General features: G+C 45.0%; 1 long non-coding RNA gene across 1 annotated transcript; it reads left to right on the top strand.

Moving 5' to 3' along the window:
- Positions 1-9,730: 9,730 nt before the first annotated feature.
- Positions 9,731-18,343, top strand: LOC144164370 (uncharacterized). Its single transcript, XR_013321171.1, has 3 exons — positions 9,731-10,131; positions 13,621-13,890; positions 16,765-18,343. It is a non-coding gene; the product is annotated as an uncharacterized LOC144164370 (long non-coding RNA).
- The last annotated feature ends 618 nt before the right edge of the window (positions 18,344-18,961 follow it).

Here is an 18,961-nt window from a genome sequence, read left to right as displayed (position 1 = left end):
GAGAAGGCAAGCGTTGCGGGGGGCGGCAAAAAGTTAGATGGGGAGATGAGATCAAGAAATTTGCGGGGATAAATTGGTCACAGTTGGCACAGGACCGATGTAATTGGAGAATAGTGGGAGAGGCCTTTGCCCCGCAGTGGTCGTAGATAGGCTGATGATGATGATGATGATTGTTTTCCTCTGGACTTGTGCTTATTACGTGTTCCCGTTTCGAAACAGGAGGGAATGGAATTTCTCTATTCGGTAGGATTTGTTCTCTGCTGGCAAAAACACGCTATCTCCTGTGTTGAAGACACGCAGTTGCGCAGTTTAATGCAACTCATCTTTTTTTGAAGGTGAAGACGGCGCCTTTTGTGAATGCGGTAGGAGTGCTGTCTTTTTCGCTTTGCAATCTTAATCCATGATTTCTATAAGAATCGTGAAAGAAAGAATTAGTGCGCCCTCAGCGGAAACTGTTTTCCTCAACGAAACCTAAACGTATTTCGAGTGGCTGCGATACGCGCTTATGAACTCCCGCTCTAGCATGTGTAGTGTCAAAAAGGAATTTATTCTGGGTATGTGGAGGGTGGAGTCAAACACCACTAACGCTTTTACTAAGCCGTACCTCCGATATACGAGCCATAAAAGTAACCAAATTAAATAATGGTGGCGTAGTGTTGTTAATCTGCAAAAAAATACAACCTATCGTATGTCACTTTCAAGCTGATTAGTGCTCGAGTGGCAAGTGATAGAATGTGCGTTTCGGTATATTTGCTGGATAAGTACTTAGCGAAAACCTGTTTCACTGCTTAGGTGCTAATAAAATAAAGAAGTCCAGAAGAATGCATGTTACCCATTATTAGGTTTGCGTTACGGGCTTACGATATGTTTTGGGTATGCTGTGCAACTGAACATTTTGTCGCCGGCATAAAATAATGAGGGCCATTTCGCTGTAATTTCGCTTATACTCTGCTTCCAATCTATCTATATTGATTACAAATCATTTGTAAAAAAAAACAGGCTGCTGAATTTTTATAGCCTTCATGTTCAGACAAGAAAATGTGTGGAAAAAGCCGTTGGTTTGTTTCAGAAAAGATTTTGTGTTCCCGCAAATGTGGTTTCAACACATTTTACCGCAATTAAAGTCATGTGCAGCTTTCCCGCTCATGGCAGTCCTTTCAAAAGTGATTACTCTGCAATTTTTTAGCTAAATGAAATGTTCTTTTGCACAGCTAATATTTGGGGTGAATACTTGCTTTGTGCACAGTTTCAAGTCGCGCACGTTGCCCGACTGGGTTCCTGAGTCATTGGAACTATCCCATAGAAATGCATGGGGAGTTAGATTTGACAGCGAATTACACAAAAAAAATGTTCATAAACCTGAACTGTTCTTTTAGCGTTTTAATCTTCACGTTGACTTCTAGCTTTATGCCAAATGTCATTTTCCTAGAGTCGTTTTTCTAGGTTCCCGAAAGGTTGTAATTTTGAGCGAGAAAGCTGGGTATGAGGATACAATAAGCTTGAAAAGTGGTGTATAAGTGATCTTCTGCTGTTAGTTTTTGCTTGTGCCATCTTCTCACTATTTTAACGTGCCTCTTTTTCTGTAAAACGCAGCTAAAAATATTTTGAGTACAATAGACCAGACAAAGGACCCATGCGATGATTTCTACAGCTATGTCTGCGGCTCTTCTAGCTCAGGCTTCGGCGAACTAACGGTAAATCTCCGAGAGCGCAACCCGTTAGGTATGTATCTGAGCATCTTTCTATTCAGTACATTATAATCTACTAAAACTGGTTTAAGTTGTTATCATTATATTTTTGCAGTGTTTATCGTGAGAGCTTTCCTCGTATGTCTAGTGTCGCCCTCGAAAAAAATAAATAATTAATGCCTGACTAAAAGGGCGGCATTTAGTAACAACAATGGGCACACTTAACAAAACGTCAATAACTATCTACCTGCAACTTATCAAACCGAGCAAAGTCCCACGGAATTGTCTTTGCGCTCTAAATAAGATGTAAACCAACACGAAGGGTAAAGCTGAACACAGATGATGGTGCCATTTATTTGTACAACTCATGGTGATCTAAGCTCTTAGAGCGCAGCCAATTCTCTCCCATCTAAGTTACCCGCGTGTGTTCTTGTGCCACTGAGCATGTGCCCGAAAACCGACAGTGTTGTTGTGCTTATTCCCTTTTACCTTTCTTTCCACCACTCTACTTTTTCCTCTCCTCTGGCTCGTCATATTATACTTTGTCGGAGTTTAAAGAGGTAAAAAATGCCTCGTGTACCTAAACAGACACTGAAGGGATTTATAAAAGTTGCGGGATTACTAGCGCCAATTGTAATCCGAATTCCATAGGCCATGTTTCGACCACTCGCAGTGTGTTTACACAATTTATTTTGTAGAAAAATCAATTCGAAAATACTGTCCTCGTCTCTGCATCCTCTCCCATTTTCAGTGGCGTTTTCGTGTGTCGTCAGCAGGAAATGACTTGGCTTGAGTACGCTACTGCACGGCTCGCCGATTTGCCGACATTCAGTCGGACCAGCGTTTAGTCCGCCGGCCACCGACCGGCCACCGAACGAAATACCTTTGTTCAGTTGAAACTAAGCCACGACACGTTTGTGAATGGAACAATGGCCCTATCTTTAATTTGCTAGTTTGTACACTGCATCTAGCTACAAGTCCGGTCGCTTCATACAAGCGCACATGTGACGCTTCGCTGACTGGTACGCTAGTAGGAAAATCTAAGGCCACTTGAAGTCGTGAGAGGTCAGCGAAGTCAATATAGGTGGTAAGGAAATAAAATCAACTAAAACGTTTACCGTACAGCGTAAAACTAGGTTGCCGGAAGGACTTCTTTGCGCTGGGTGAACAAGCACAGCGGACAGCAGCACGAACAGATATTTCAGAACGCTTTTCTGTCTAAGAAATGCAATTGCTACTCATGATATAGCGTGGAAATTTGCGGGATGCTTACAGCACGAGCGCTATACAACAAATAGTCACCTAAGCTGCTGAAAAGCTAAAACAAAATAAAAGTGACAACTGGTTATACATTATATACCGCACATTTCCAACACCGGCCGTGCTATTCCGTGGCCAAGTAGTTTGGAGCGCTAGGTATGTCATTTTGCAAGTCGCAAGGTTGAGTCCCCTGGACACGACTCGGGTCCTCCCTCGGGTCCCCCCGACTCGACTCGGGTCCCCCCGTCGAGTCCCCGGGACTCGACGGGGGAACCCCGGGACTCGACCTGGGACTCGGGAACATTACAACAAAATGTTTTTGTTGTAATTTGATTTTGTTGTTTTTGACCGATGTTTTATACACTGAGTTCACCCTTTTTGCGCCGTGACTTTCCCTGTTCCACGAGCGCGTTCGCAGGACGCCCGCCGACTGACACTGAAGCGCGGGCGAATTCTTCTTGGCGTGTTGTTGCCATAAGGACCGAGTGCTGCGGTTAGCGTGCACAAGCCAGAATCAGCAGACCCTTGGCCTGGTGCGAACGTGCTTATAACGATACAGGCACGAGCGAGGCAAGCTCCAAATATGGAGAAAAGCGCATGTCATTTGAGCGTCTGCGGTGACGTGCAGAGCCCTCGTCCACAGCGTTGGCTTCGGCTAGTGATTGCTCCGATTATAAGCTGTCCTTGGAGCCTTATCTTAAACATTTTAAAGCCGACAACATGGCAGAATCGCAGTATGACGATTTGTGAGATATAGAGAATGCCATCCAACGATAACGTCGGATGTCGGGCATGCTGTTTTGCAGAACCGAAACTTATTGAAATGCTAATCTTGCACACCGTCCAATCACGGTGCGCCTCCTTCCGACGCCAAAGCCTTTGGGTGTTGCGGGTGCCGCAGACCGCCCATAGTATTTTTTCTTCTTTCGCGCTTTATAAATATATACCCACCTATTAGGCGGATTACCGACGAAAAGCGTGTTAATTTGAGCCAGTGTTCGCAGTGCAAGCTCAAATGGGGGCTTGACCTATTCACTTCAGTGTTCCTTTAATGCGGATGATGCAAAATGGATGACGAAACACCACTCTAAGATATTCCAGCCATGTCGGGCAGTTCTGTACAGAATCTCCGCCCGAAGGTATTTTTCGTCCGTGTTACGTTGGTGCACTTCCCCTTAACGATTCCGACTTGTAATGGCCAAGAAATTTCCCTCTGTTTTATGTTTTATGCTAAGGGTGAGATTAAAAAAGAAATGGAATTATGAAAAATACCCTGTCAGCATTACAACAGATTTTCAAATAATTTTTTCAGCCTAGAAGAGGTAATAAGATTGCACAAGCCCCGTCTAAATGGCATATTGTGCCCTCTTCATTTAGAGCACCAAACAGAGTGTTTACGGAGCAGATATTTCTTTACTGAATATAGAGTGCTCTGTAAAACATTTTTGCAGAAAATTGAGGTAGAGACATCATAAATTGGTCCGGCGGAAGCCCGTCGGATCAAAAAGGGCATCCACACTGTATTATATCTTCGATAACTTCCCAGCCCTCTGCACAACTTAGTCTAAATAATTAATTCAACCTTTAAAAATCTGGCTGCGCTCCAGTCCCAGTAGGCAAATAGAATTAAATTGTAGTGTTTATTCAAGCAGAACTAAAATAACCCAGAAATCGCACATGTTTCCCAACAACCGGACTTGTTCCCCAGCGGCATAATAATTCCGTTCAGCTCAAAACGTATTTGGTGCATCTAGGCAAACGATTGGTAAATAAACTACTGTGAATCATCTATGCAGAACGAGAGACCAAATATCTTTTTCGTGCTCACAAAAAATCGCCTGCAGACAAGTCATGGAATGATTGACATATATTGTAACAGAAGACCGATCCACGCCAGGCTTCCGAATGGTGAACACATAAACGTTCTACAGTGGAGGGGTTTTCTCTTATAGTTAGAATATCAGGTTCAGACCGGGCAAAATATATATATTTACCCCTTTAGAGAAACACCACGATTCATGATATCTTCTCACGTTCACGACGTGGAGACTAGGTATGGCACAGTACAATACTGTGACACTTGCTATCGTTGCAAATGAGGTAATTTGATCTCTCGCCCCACAAGAACCACTATCGCGGGTAGAAATAAATGTCAGACCCTTCAGTCACTCCGTTACTATGTCTGGTGGAAATAAATGACCGAGATGGTCGGCACATATCAGGATATCCATGACACATCAGCCACATCAGCGGACTGTAAAACGCAGGAAGCATGCTTTCTGCTGGCTGTCAATGACCTCCTTTCGTCAGAAGCATGTCCTCCTGTTTTAAATGCATAGCATTTTAGTAACTCACAACGTCACGCGGCGTTGGCGTGCCTTGTCGTAGTCCGCAGGCGCGCCTTGTCGTAGTCCGCAGCCAGGCCAGTACACTATAAAAGAAATAACAGTTTTCGGCGCCCGGTTTCGAACCCATGGCGCCGCGGGCGGAACGCAAGGTGCCCGGCGCACTACCGACTGAGCCACGAAACCGACACAGATTGCGGTGCACCGAACGCTCCTTATATCCTTCACTCATTTCTGGTCTGTTTCGAAAGCGCCACAAGTTGTACCGCGCCTCCGAAAGATGGCGACACGGGTCCCGCGATCGTGAGATACGACTTGCCGGCGCACCCCCTCGGAAATGCTGGGCATTTGATCGTGCCCCTCGCGAGGGGGATGACTTTTTCTCTCTTTCCCGGTGTTGACGTTCTTCTACGGCCCGAATAAACGTCAATGAGGCCATGTAGCGGCTGTTGGCCGCTTTTCCTACAGTTGCAGCAATGAAAGCTTTTCGGTAGAAACTTTAAATAAAAGGCACAAAAACAAAGAAGAAACGGAAGGCGTTTCTGGTGCGACGAGCAAATCACGCAGTGCCGCTCTACGCCGGCGATAACTGTAGCTTTCGCAGTTTCCAGACGCGCAGGAAAGAGTGAAAGCGCTTATCAAAAGTGTTGCAAGGTTCCTTTGAGATCACTTCGGTATTGAGTTCTACCTTTTACGTGTTTATCCGTACTTTTTATCACTCCACTGTTGGATCCGCAATACAGAGCACAAGAGCCGCAATCAAACGTAGCTGGGACAGGTTCGAGATCCCATTAACTAACCACAGCACGCGATAAGTCGCTTGGGTTGTTCAGGGACAGTGCAGCATGGCCTCCATGGAAGCTTATTTTAAACGTTTGGTGCATCGGCAATTGCGCTGGCAATTTGTGGGATGGTATCCATCATTTCTGGATTAGGGAAGAGTCACCTTAGCATTCATGACTAGGTGCCACTGCATGACGCTCCATTGCAAGCAGCTCTACGAATTTGCTTAGAAGCCTACATGAAGCATTTGAGCAACTTTTGGTAATTGTTGACCGCGATAATTCCGGGTGGTAGTCGCTGGATCGCTAACATCCCCAATTGCAGAAAACAAAACAATACCGTAACATAAATACCCGTGAAAGAGGTGGGGAAACAGCCCCACCGGTAGCGTAGTGGTCATTGCACCAGACCGGTATTCTGGAGGTCGTGAGTTCGGATCCCACCTCGTGGGCATTTTTCACCACTTTCTTTCTGACTAAAAAAACTCTGCATGTGTTTCTATGACCTACCGCATTCCCCCCTTTGCTTTCCGCCGAGGGTTTCTTGACTGGCAACCCTTATTCTGTCTTAATTCACCGAGCCCCTCATTTCCCATTTCTGATTGGCTGTATATATATATATATATATATATATATATATATATATATATGTAAAGATAAAACTCACAAAGCGCGCAGAAATAGTATAAGTAGAGAGTCGGATACACAGCAAGAACAATAACAACCAAGGTTTACTTACGTAGCGGCAACGGGACTTGCCTTCATCAGAGTAAAGTTACATCATTTTGCTGTCGCAAACATTTGGAACACATGTCTTATATAGGTTTGCAGAAAACTGTGAGAAGGAGCGGAAAATGACGTTGTACGAATTCAACGTCATGCCGTTTGGTCTATGTAACGGGCCCGCAACATCCGAAAGAATGATGGACACACACTAAACTTTTTAACACCCCTAAAGGTGCTAAAAGGGTGCACTCAACATTTTGCACCCTTTTTGCACCTTTTAAGGGCTAAAACATTGCTCCGGCACCCAATCATGAGGGTGCAGCATATTAAGGGGTGTAAATCTTAACATTTTTACACCCTTTAAGGTGCAAGGAGGGTGTACTGAACATTTTGCACCCTTTTTGCACCTTTCAAGCACCCAAATATTGCTCGGGCACCCCACCTCGAGGGTGCCAAAATTCAGGGGTGTAATCAACAGTTTCATAGGGTGCTACGACCGTTAAATGGGTGCTAAAAAGTATTTCTTCTCGATTGGGGTGTTACCACGGCACCTTATCGTTAGGGTGCCTAAAAGAACGGTGTGTGAATGCAAGCATGCAAAATTGCACAAAAACAGGCTGAATGTTTAAACCGCACATTGCACTATTTCACCGCCCGTTGAGAGAATAAATATGAACTCTCCGATATAGACCAGGGGAAAGGCTCTAAAATTGCTGTTCGTAAATTGAACAAAACGTGCTGAATGTTTAAATTCCACTCTGCACTAATCTGCTGTTTCGAGTGTATCACAAGGTTCGTTTCGATGTCTGGGTGCACGGGAAGGAAAGACTACAAAATGCCTCTTGTAGTCCTATAAATAAAACTTTTACGCGAGGCATCGGTGTCCTCAACGAAATCGAATTTACCTAAGAATTTGTTCCCGTATTATTATGCCCCGGGCAAAAATTCCAACAAGACTTTCTTGTTGGGCTCACAGCACGCCTGTGGGGCCAATACGAAGTTCTGTCGGCACTCTATCGTTCCAATAGCCTAGTCTTCCAACAGGGAGTTTAACCTTGATGGCGTTTGTGGGGCCAATAAGAAGCTCTGTCGGCACTCTATCGTCCCAACAGCGTAGTCTTCCAACAGGGAGTTTAACCGTGATGGCGTTTACCGGCTCGCCAACACGATAAGTCAACGCCAACAGACGCCTCGTTCGTAATCAGCGGCGCGAGCGCGCCATCAGACAGAACCGACAGACGCCCTGAAGGTGGTTTTTAGGGCCTAAACAGCAGCGTCTATGTCTGGCATAGACGCTAGACGTCAACGTTTGTGTTCTGAATTTTCCCTTCAGTAAGTAACAGTCAGACGGACGATAACATAACTATGTGAAGATATGCTTTGGCTCATACCACGGCAAGCGCAATCGTTTGTGGCTGCAGCCTCGGTTGCTCTTCGTCCACAACAAACTGAATCGGCTGTACAGCTTTCTTCGAGGGCGTGTATGCAGGGGTTCTATTCCTTTTTTGCGCAGGCCGACGGGGGCGGTCGTGTAAAATCATTTTCGCTCGTCGCTGCCGTAGGGTTGCCACCTTCCTGGTTTTGGACCGGCCCGACCGGTTTTTCAAACAGCGGGCCGGTTGCCGGTCCATATCTAAAACCAGCCGTCATCAGCCGGTTTTTTGGCTTTTGTGCCGTGATTATGCCCGTTTTGGCGTTTTATAAGCGTCAATTCAACAACTAAGACGACAAGCTGCGCAAAGACACGCGAGCAGAGAAAATACGCGGGGGAGCGCGCTGCCTCAGATGGAGGGGCACCGAAGGGAAGAAAAAAATAACGAAATTCTACCCGCCGCGGTCAGCAATTGCGGTTACTTTTCAGTGAAGCACATGCAGAGCGATTAACCAAGCTCTCAATCACTTTCAGTACAAACGTTATGTTGATTTCTCTCTAAGAAAACACTACAATAAATGGCACTGCATGTTAGCATCTTTTTTCAACACAATCCCCCCTCCCCCCCCCCCCCCCGGAAGGCCCGTTTTTTTTTTCGGGGAAAGGTTGTAACCCTACGCTGCTGTTCTGCCTACCTGCTTGCTGTACCTATTACGTCGCCGCCACCGCAAATCCCCACTTGTTACAAACTCAGAGGTTTTCGCACTGTTAGCAGTCGTTTTACACGATGGGTTTGATGCGCCTGACATGCCAGGAGTGACATCGCTTGTAGTATTAGAGCGACGTTGCTTGTCTGCAAGACGGTGCCGGTCAAACAAGCGTTATCAACGCCATAATTCTAACGGCACATTCCATTTATTTCGTGGCTGCCGTCGTATAGTGCCTAGAATATAGCCGTGGCTTGCGCAGAAAAGGTCGGGTTGACTGCGATAGCTTTTCTTGAGTCAAATAATGGAGCTTTGGCTCAATCGCTTGCAGCGCTAGCAATGCGGCCTCGTCTGCAAGACCGGTGCGTGACCGCCAGAATTTCAAAAATGCAGCATAAACTGGACCATCGTTAAAGGAGGCGATGACTAGACACAAGCGACAATATTCGTTGACAACTTACGTAAGTATATAGTTGTTTTAGGCCCCCTGAACACCGCCCGCCGACATAGCTGTTTGTTAACGCGTCCGTTTAGTGTTTCGTAGGTCAATGGTTCGATTCCTCGTCGAACGTGTTTTTTTTTTTTTTTTTTTTTTACGTGAGGGTTTCATTAGCTCCTTTTTTAACGACCAGGGTAAGCACCTGTTCCTTGCTTTCTATCACGCTGACATTTACCGCCCTCTTCCTAAACCCAAAGTAGCTCGTTTTCTCGCACGTTCTCTCTTGAGAAGCCCGCTGTGAAAACAAAACCAAAACAAACGTCAAACCTCTTTACAATATCAGTATATATGTCAATTACTTTATGTGTATTCACTTTTTGTGTTTAAAAACCTTAAATTTAAGTTATAAACACATTTCAGACTTTGAAAGCAGAAAGATAATTACCAACATTACAGTAGTAACACAATTTTCGTCAAACATAGAGGTGCTGCATTTGAAGTCTGGCAACTATCTCTCACTTTTGTGTGTGTTTTTTCATGGCGTTTTGTGCCGAGTGGTTGGTGGCGTGATTAAATCTGTTTTATCTATTTCAAGCTTAAATCATAGTTATAGAAGCTTTATGGGTGATGTCTACCCTTCCAACCTACGCGTGTGTTGAACATGGGGACCCCGGAAGAACGATCATCGCCGGATAAAATACTGCGCGTCAAAAGTGGATGACATTGCATCCGAACAAAGCGTGTTCGTGTGTCCGCGAGATGAAGACGACAGTGAAGGAGAATTGTACGTTGGAAACATCGTTTTTGCTCGGGTAAGTACGCATTTTTTATTATTCTGTATTTGGTTGGAACGAGTTCTGGTGTTTATGGGTCAGTAATTCGCTAGACCCCCATCTCGTTTGCTCTGAGAGCCTACGTGAGATACTTGTTTGGCGCCCAGTCCACCGTTTCCGCAGAAGTCAGCATCAATTTACGCTGAAGCTAGACCTTGGCTACGATGCTCGCGCTATGGTACACGGCTGCTAATAATTTCACATCACGCAAGGCTCTTTAACACCGGGGCGTTTGTTTATGTGTCTCTCAAACAGTGCCTTTGCGGTTGCAGATCGCAGTCGCAATTTCGCGTGAGTGGCACAACGCTGTGATTAGTCCTCCCTCGTGAATACCCGCGGTATACCAAGAAATAACATGAACAGGAGTTTCCCTGGAAGTGCATGTGAAAACGCGTACACGTGATTCCATGGCTGGCGTCTCGTAGGTGTTGTGAAATCTCTCCCCCCCCCCCACGAATTCCGTGCAGTGCGCTTCGCAGCTATAGGCACCGGACAGTGAAGTTTGCGCGGGACTGCAGCGCCATCTCTCGCCGCCGCTTAGCAACTCCGGGTCGGTGGATGTCGCGACCGGCCGTTCAGCGCACGTAAAAACACGCGCGCTGCGTGCGGTTCGACGTTGTGTGGCGGAAGTTTTTTAAGAAACATAGTTATAATTGCAAGTTGCAGTGTCCGAAAGGATCAAAATGCTGCAGGTAAGAATTAGGGGCCACGCGGCTACTGCTGCGTGAAGTACTGCCACAATCGCGGAAGGCAGCCTGCCATCGTTCTGTACAGGTTTCTCGGGCAGCGTCGCAAGAAATGGATTTTAGCAGTAAGAAAGCCATGACATTTTTTGTCACTGGAAGGAGTATTATGAGTACGATGACTGTTTATGCGCAGCGCAGACACGAAGGGCCGTAAAACTAAAATGTTTGCTTTCGGCGTTCCATACACATCGCGCGCTGCGATGAATCGCATGCCGTCGTAGTATTTGCATAACACAAGGTATTACGGCTTCCCCCACTATTGTTTTATCAGCAGTAACCTTTTTTTAGCGACATTCACAGCACCGCATGGATGCCAAAAGGCGGCACAAGAATATGTTCACAGCACTTCGCGGGTGATGCCAAAAGCAATGTCAAGACGGTCAGTACGCATCCCACTTACTGCCCTACTTTGTTTCCCGAAGTGTACAGAGTTCGACCACGCATTCCAAGCGAGAGCGTGGAAAGCTATCAAATGCAAGGTTGCATTCACTCGCGCTGACTTCTTTGATGCGTTTTGCGTACTCTGAAAGTTGAGGTTGCTATTGTTTAAGCAGAGGATAGGGAGGAGGAGGAAATACTTTTTTTTTTAGAATTCTGAACGGCCTGAACAAACTGTATCACAATTAGCCGTTTATACGACTCTAACATTACACACAAGATACAAGCCGAAACTAAACGAAATCTTCGTAAAGACAACCGCAGCTCCACAGCAGATTTCCAACTGTGTGAACTGCGCTTACTTTGTCATAAGCTAATAACGTTTGGAATCCGTTTTTAATCAGTGACAACACCAACCGAGCTGAAGAAGGGCAACCGAAAAAGTAACTGTAGTGTGGTTGGGCGAACAGAGGAAACAATAACACAGACACGCTTCTGTCGTGGAGCGCCGTGGTATACGCTGGCTACTGACCTGAATTGGCGCTGTAAATAACCTTCCCTTGTGTCAGCTTGATCGTGGCTCATATTGAGTGGGAAAACACTGGGGTTTGAGCATTTAAAAAGATGTTTAATTAACTGAAAAAACTGGGATTACATATATAGACGGAGGAGCACTCAAAGAAGACGTCTGACGCGCTGCTCGGGCGTGGGGCGACTCCCTTGGGCGAACAGAACAACACACACACGCACCACGCGAGAGTCCAAAGCTCGCACCATACACGCTCGGTGGTGTAAACATCCGGCCGCGGTCGCTGCGGCGGTGGTGGTTTCGAGTGCTTCGTGATCCGAGCCCGGTCCCCTCGGCAGGCCGCCGGTGTCTGCTTTCGTTTTCGCCTCTCGGCGCAAGCATTCTCGGCGCGATAATTATCCGATGCTTCGGAGACGGCTGACACTTGCTGAGAATGGGACTTCGCAACGATGTCTGTTCCATCAATTTCTTTCACGGCGCACACGCGCGCGGGAACGTACAATCTCTGACTTCTCGCGCACGCGAGGCCGACAGTAGTAGCTCAGCCCCGTAATTGTCCGGAAGTCGCACAGAAGCACTTGAGACATGGGGAAACTATTTGCCAGAACAGTTTTCAAGCAGGAGGCACCTTTCAAAAACAATCGCAGAATCGCACAAACAAACAACCCAGACGTGCCGAATCTATGAACGCGCGCCGGCCGTCTGGCTCTCACCGACCCGGAGTTAGCTCAAGCTTCCGCGGGGCGGCGCTGGGTGTACTTTATTCGTCGCGCCCTCTGAGCAGTGACCGGTGCCTATTGCGCTCGCGAGACCGGCGACCGTACGCCTCGCGGTCTTCGGGCCGCGATATGTGTGCTGTTCTCGTGAAGCTCGACAACAGCGAAATTGCCGTACTCGCTGGCCAACGCGCCCCGACAGCGTACGCGTCGACCGGGTGCTGACGGAGTTGTGCTGGAAGAAAAGCAGGCAAGAGATGAGGGCGCACGAGGTGTAGTTAAACATGAGAATTTACAAAGTGCAAGGTGGAGAAAATAGTATGCAAGGGCCGGAAACGGTGAGAGAGTTCGGGCCGCGCGCCAGCGAGCGAGTGCGGTAATTTACGTTGCCGATCTTCACGAGTCCGGCACGAATATGACGACGCCCGTCTGAGAGTTCATAGAGGTATAGAATTCACACGTGCAAATTGAAGGTGAAATGCGCGCATGTGGCCTCGCAGGGAGTTAGCATAGTCTCGGGGTAGTGGGGGAGATTTCACAACGCCTACGAGGCGCCTGCCGATTCTGTCAGAGTAGCTCTCGGGAAGTCTGGGGCTTGATATCAGAGGCATATGTATTGTTTAAATTAGTGCAGAAAATTGAGCCAATTCGCAAGTTGTCATTTTCGCAAAACCGCAGGCCATACAGAGACTAACAAGAAAGCTGTAGGCACTCACTCAACTCGATTTATATTGGAGAATTGAACGTGCAGATACAAGTCAGACATTGAAATGGAGGAGCCTCAACTATCACACACCAGTTCCGATTGAAAGCAAGGGATACAGATGAGCTGCTAGCATGCGTTCCATGCAAATTAGCTCAGTTGCTAGCTTTGCATATATCATGCATACCCCACTCACAGTACCTGCGGGTCTAATAAATACATTCTTACTGTGACCTAAATTTCACTTGGGGTGTTCCGGGAATGTTCTTATTAGTGCCTTGGAGGTTACTGTCTTTAAACGATTAAAAATCTACTTGATGTAAGCATTCGTGCTTTGTGTGTGCTCTTCTTGTATTTCAACAAGTGTCAGCACACTCACAGATTATGCACCTGCAGGTGATGCTGCTGGCTGTCCTGGGTCAGCTGCCTTCCAGTCCAGTTTCAAAGGCTTTGCCAGGGCCTCCCTTGGCCAACCGACACTGCACCTGCTGTACCCAAGTACTGCCTGGCCTTTCGTTGGTGCTCCATACGCTTTGCCGCCAGGAATGGTCATTCATCCATCATCTGGCTGCTTGGACCACCCGTTCAGAAGTCAGCGCATTTGCTCGACACATCGCTCCAGGCACTGCTGCCATATCGGTGCACCCACCGATTATGTACTTTCAGGTTAGTTATTGCATGTTGTGGAACTTGCCATGATGTATACCTGTTAGCAGTGCTGTGGCCTCTGATTATTTGAAACATTTTCATGAAGCAGTGCTGTGCGTATGGAGCGTGTCATTGCTTAGCAGAGATATTGAAGAGAATCTGGGGCTGACGACTAAAGGGCAAGAAGAGAAATTGAACTGACTTTGAAGCAAGTATTCGTATGTAATCAAGCCAAGCAAACATTTAGGATCTTTCGATATGGTTTTAAACGTGCAATACAAACTGGTCTACTTCAGATCATACTGGTAATAATCATACTATACCGAAAAGTACATCCCGCAGTCTGTAGAATTCTGACAGCGCTTTTTTCGCAGTCTCTCATGACAGGCACTAATCTCAATGGTTGGAAGATAGTCGAGGTAGCACCAGTCTTTAAATCAGGAGACGGTACTTCACCATTAAATTTCCCTAACAAGCACCATATGCAAGGTCAGGAAACATTTCATCCACTCTCAGGTCGCTAATTATTTATAAAATCACAATATCACATTCGAGTATCACCACGGTTTTCACAAGGGTTACTTGAGAAACATAACTTTCAGGATTTGTTCACGATCTACATTGATCCATTGACACAGGCTTACAAACTGCGGTAGTTTTTCTCGATTTTTCTAAAGCATTCAATCGCATTGCACACCACAGACTACTTCTCAAACTTCACCCTAATGTCCTCACTTGAGCAAAAGATTTTCATTCTTCTCAAATGCAGTTTACTTCTAATAACTATATACTTCTTTTGCTCGTGCCACTTTGTTGTCCCCCCAGGCAGGTTGCTTGGTCTATCTTCCATGTTGCATATCCTCCCATGTAGGTCTATTTGCAGATGATGTTGTAATTTATCACACAATTTCTTTCAACTACTACCGTCAATGCTTTCAATCTGATCTTAACACAATTAACTCCTGGTGCTGCAAATGGCTAATGTCGCTTATCTCTAAAACAAAGTGCATGACTTTAACGGTGGCAAGTCTCGGATTGTAAATACTTACTTCATTAGCAACAGCCTGATTACCTCTTGAGACAAAGGTGTTTTGGTAGGCCGGTAGGTGAGGGGGGATTGCATGGTGGATTTCAAAAGGTACATCGATTGGGAAAATAAGACGTGTGATTAATATTTTCATTTGCACTCCAAAACTCGCTTTATTTCATATGTTTAACCCACTGCCGTGGCTAGGGTGGTGTGCTGTGGAGGCGAATGTCGGTTAGATATCGCTTGGTGTAGCCGCTTTTCAGATGGAGGCAACACGTAAAGACGCCCGTGTTTGGAGATTTCGATGCGCACAAAAATACCCAGATGGTCAAAATTAATGCGAAGCCTTCCCCTACAGTGCTCCCCATATCCCAAGTGTAGCTTTGGCGTGTTAAACCACCGTTTTTTTTCATGTTTTTGGTATAGTACCAGCTGCTGTAGCAGGTGCAACTTAAAGGTAAAATTATACATAATGTTTCCAAGAGCTAAATATAAAGGCCATATTGAAGTGCATTTATGGGTCTATCTCATAGCAGTAGTGAAAGGTTATATACTCTGGTGCAGGTTAAGAACGCCAATGGCTCATGTGGTGTAGTCCAGTGTTTGACGGAATGCCGTGTAGGCAGGTAAAAGCATTATTGCAGTGATGAAACGTAGGTCACTGACCAAGTCAAGAAAGCCATTTAACGGTTTGTTGCTTGTTCACGGTGAGCATGTGTCGTGGAAAACGAAGCTATATATTTGGCATTGCATGCGTTTGCATAGATATGGTGCAGATTGCCATCCATTATGTTGATAATGTTGGGCGTCGTCTGAACAATGAGGGACTCGAGCAGTAATCGAGAAGATAGATTGCACTCAGTTGTCAGTAATTTTGTCTTGTTCCAGTCGACCACGTGTCCCGTCCTCTCACGGTGCTCTGCCAGTGGACTTGTTTTTGCATGGCCCTTGTTCACTTCGTTCCAGTGCTGCATTAATCTTCTGTGCAGATTGCCCGTTTCGCCAATGTACACTGATTTGCATTCAGCGCATGGAATCTAATAAACAATACCCCGAAGCTTGGAGCGTGAGAGGGGGTCTCTCACGCTGACAATGTCAGAACGCAGCTTGCTAGTGGGCACATGCACAATGTATGCACTGCGTGTCTTGAAAATCTGTGCGAGAGTTTCACCGATGTGTGGGACGTAGGTAATTGCTGCACGTTTTGATGCAGTCGTTGTCCTGAATATAATGCCTAAAGCATTATATTCAGAAAGAAGCGAAGAGGGCAACTAGCAAGAATCCACATTGACATTAGCAGGCAGAAGCGTCCACAAGGCCTGTGTCAAAACGTGCTGCAATTCTCGTCCTACACATCAATCAAACTTTCGCACGCATTTTCAAGAAACACATTGTGCACATCGTGCAGGTGCCCACTAGCAAGCTATGTTCTGACATTGTCAGCGTGAGAGACCCCCTCTCACGCTTCAAGCTTCCAGGTGTTGTTTATGTTTTGAACAAAAAAAGTGCCATTTAAACGTGACACCTCCTTCCTTGCCGATTTCTGATGCCTGATTGTTCAGTTGGTGGGGATAAGTTTAGCAGATTGCTCACATGTCTAACCTGTATTTGTGCTTGAGCAGTCAAACGCTGATGTTAGCAGTGAAGTAGGTGAAAATTGTAGTTTGATTGTAGTTGTGTGCAGATTACCTACATTGTGTTAATTCGTAGAAAAGCAAAATTGAGGTAACCCTGCTAACTGTTCCACATTGCAGCATTTTATTATGCGAACGTTAAGGAGTTCAGCTGCTTGTTAAAGGTGAAATAAACAGTGGTACAAAAAGAAGAGCATCTACTAAACAGAAATATCTTCACAATCGCAGGATGCCAACGGTCCGCCTACCAACTTGTGTCCTGCATCGTTTCTGCTGGCTGGAGCGGTTCATGGAGCATTTTCCAGCTTCTCAAAGTTTGTGGTCAAGCGCTCCTCCAAGTGAAAGATGCCGCAGAGGAATCTTTTGTTTTAATGCCACAATTTCACGTGCTCAGCAGCAAATTTACTCGTAAGGCTTTTTAAATATTCATCACCCAAGAGGGCATGTTACCTTCGTCTTCGGTGGAATGTGTCTGCACTCAGGTTATTTGTGACAGAAACAAGTGGACCACGTCATGAGAGTCATTGAGGCCTTGTTAATTGTGCATGCTTCTGAAATGACATTTTCATTAAGCTGAATACTTTCCACATATTACGATTTGTGAACAAATTATGGTAAAAGTCATGATTAGTTGTACTACACTGCAGGAAGGAAAGGCCAACATACGTTTTAAGCGCCTCTGATATTTCAGATCGTTAGCTGGTGAGCAATAAAACAAAACTGAAATTATTTTAAAGTAAAATCAAATATTCGTTGTCACCAGTGCATGACCATAGTAAAAGCTATCTAGTCACCAAATTTAGAATTAGACACGAAATGCCAAGAAAAATAGGGAAATAACCTAGACAGCTGGCTACAATAAACCAATTCGTAAAATTCCTCAATGTCTATCAAGTGATGATTCAGGCGGGTTAGTTAAGATGTCAGTGGGTTTACACACCCAACTTGCAGGGAAGCACATGAGCTCCCAATATTAACATGTTTTTAGTGAAGACCGTCTTCCTTCATTAAGCTGCTTTGCACAGTGATGCCAGTCTGATAAATGTCCTGAATTTTTGTTATGATCAATCTTTGTATGGGAACCATATATTTTTATATGATGTCGCTGTGTATTTCTGAAACTGTATCTAGTCACTAATTCCAATTTGTTGTGGTCAGGTTTTTTCAACTAATTCGTAGCTTTTTTAACAATTATGGTATATTTTGTGTGCCTAAAGGAATGCCTCATTGCATGTTTAGCCTATGTAGTGTTGAAAGCGGAGATTTTGCTTCAAAGTGGAATGTCGGGCTAGCAACAAGGTACTTCGCGTGCTGCTCACTTTCATTCATGCCATTATTTTTTATATTATCATTTAAAATTAAAAGCCAACCAATTTGCTGGCGTTTTAATTTTGTCACCTACTTTATACTTTCTTTTTTTTTCAACTTTGTGTAAGGATTGACTATCCATATTTTTATGATACCAAGGCGTTGGACTGGGCTAGCTGGTACATGTTTGAATGGATGAAAAACCATAGGAAAACCCAGGACACAGAAGAGAACGACGGGACAAACTTGTGCCGTCATTCTGTTTTAACTGTTTCCTGTGTTTACCACTGGTTTTTTATGCATTCAAACATTTTTTATGAGTTTGTTGAACAGTGATTAGTTTAGGTGTGTTCAAACAATTGTTGGCTGCGAAGGCTCCCTGTAGCATTTGTATAAGTGCTCTCTGCTTTTTTTTTTGAGCCAATACCCCACCACCAGTCTTCATGAGGTGGTCTTTTGTAGAAATAAGTTGAAATAAATATTTGTTTGCATTGCTTTACATGTTTTGAAAGAATTTCTTGTTCATTCTTGTTTCATTCAACCCTGTTTCAGAATCCTGCTTAAGGCATTTCCTCTGTTATTTTTTTTCAGAACCAGGAAGGGTGCTCATCCTCGGTTCTTGCTGAAGCAGCAGTATCCATACTTCACACGTGAGCTCTGAACACACAGTAATTATGGTATGAAACATTCTACCAGTATAAGCCTGCTTTGTAGACGTCATTGTAGATGGCAAAGCTCTTGACAGTGTAGTCCAATGTCTGGTGTAACGGGCAATGTCTACAACTTGTAAAAATTAATTTTGTGGCTATAATGTTTGTGATTATTTTAAAATGCACGTCAACTACTATTTAGAATCGCTGTCTAAATTGGCAGCCATTTTCCTGGTGGATACAGAAAGTGAAAAAGCGCATGTGTAGAGATTTGAGTGCACCCTAAATGTCCCAAATTTTCTAAAGCTAATCCAAAGCCCTCCTTGTGGTGCACTTCATATCCCATGTACAGTTTTGCGTAAAAACAGCTAGAAATTTATGATCAATTTAAACTTATTTCAATGTTTTTAAATGCAAATATTCTCAGTTTAAGCTGCCATATTTAGAGTAAAATATTTTGTAACAAT

This window comes from Haemaphysalis longicornis, unplaced genomic scaffold (assembly GCF_048455015.1).
Source record: "Haemaphysalis longicornis isolate Haplotype H1 unplaced genomic scaffold, Haemaphysalis longicornis Haplotype H1 scaffold_13, whole genome shotgun sequence".
In the NCBI taxonomy this organism is placed as follows: domain Eukaryota; kingdom Metazoa; phylum Arthropoda; class Arachnida; order Ixodida; family Ixodidae; genus Haemaphysalis; species Haemaphysalis longicornis.
The sequence above is the reverse complement of the archived record's forward strand: the minus strand, read 5'-3'. Positions and strand labels throughout refer to the sequence as shown.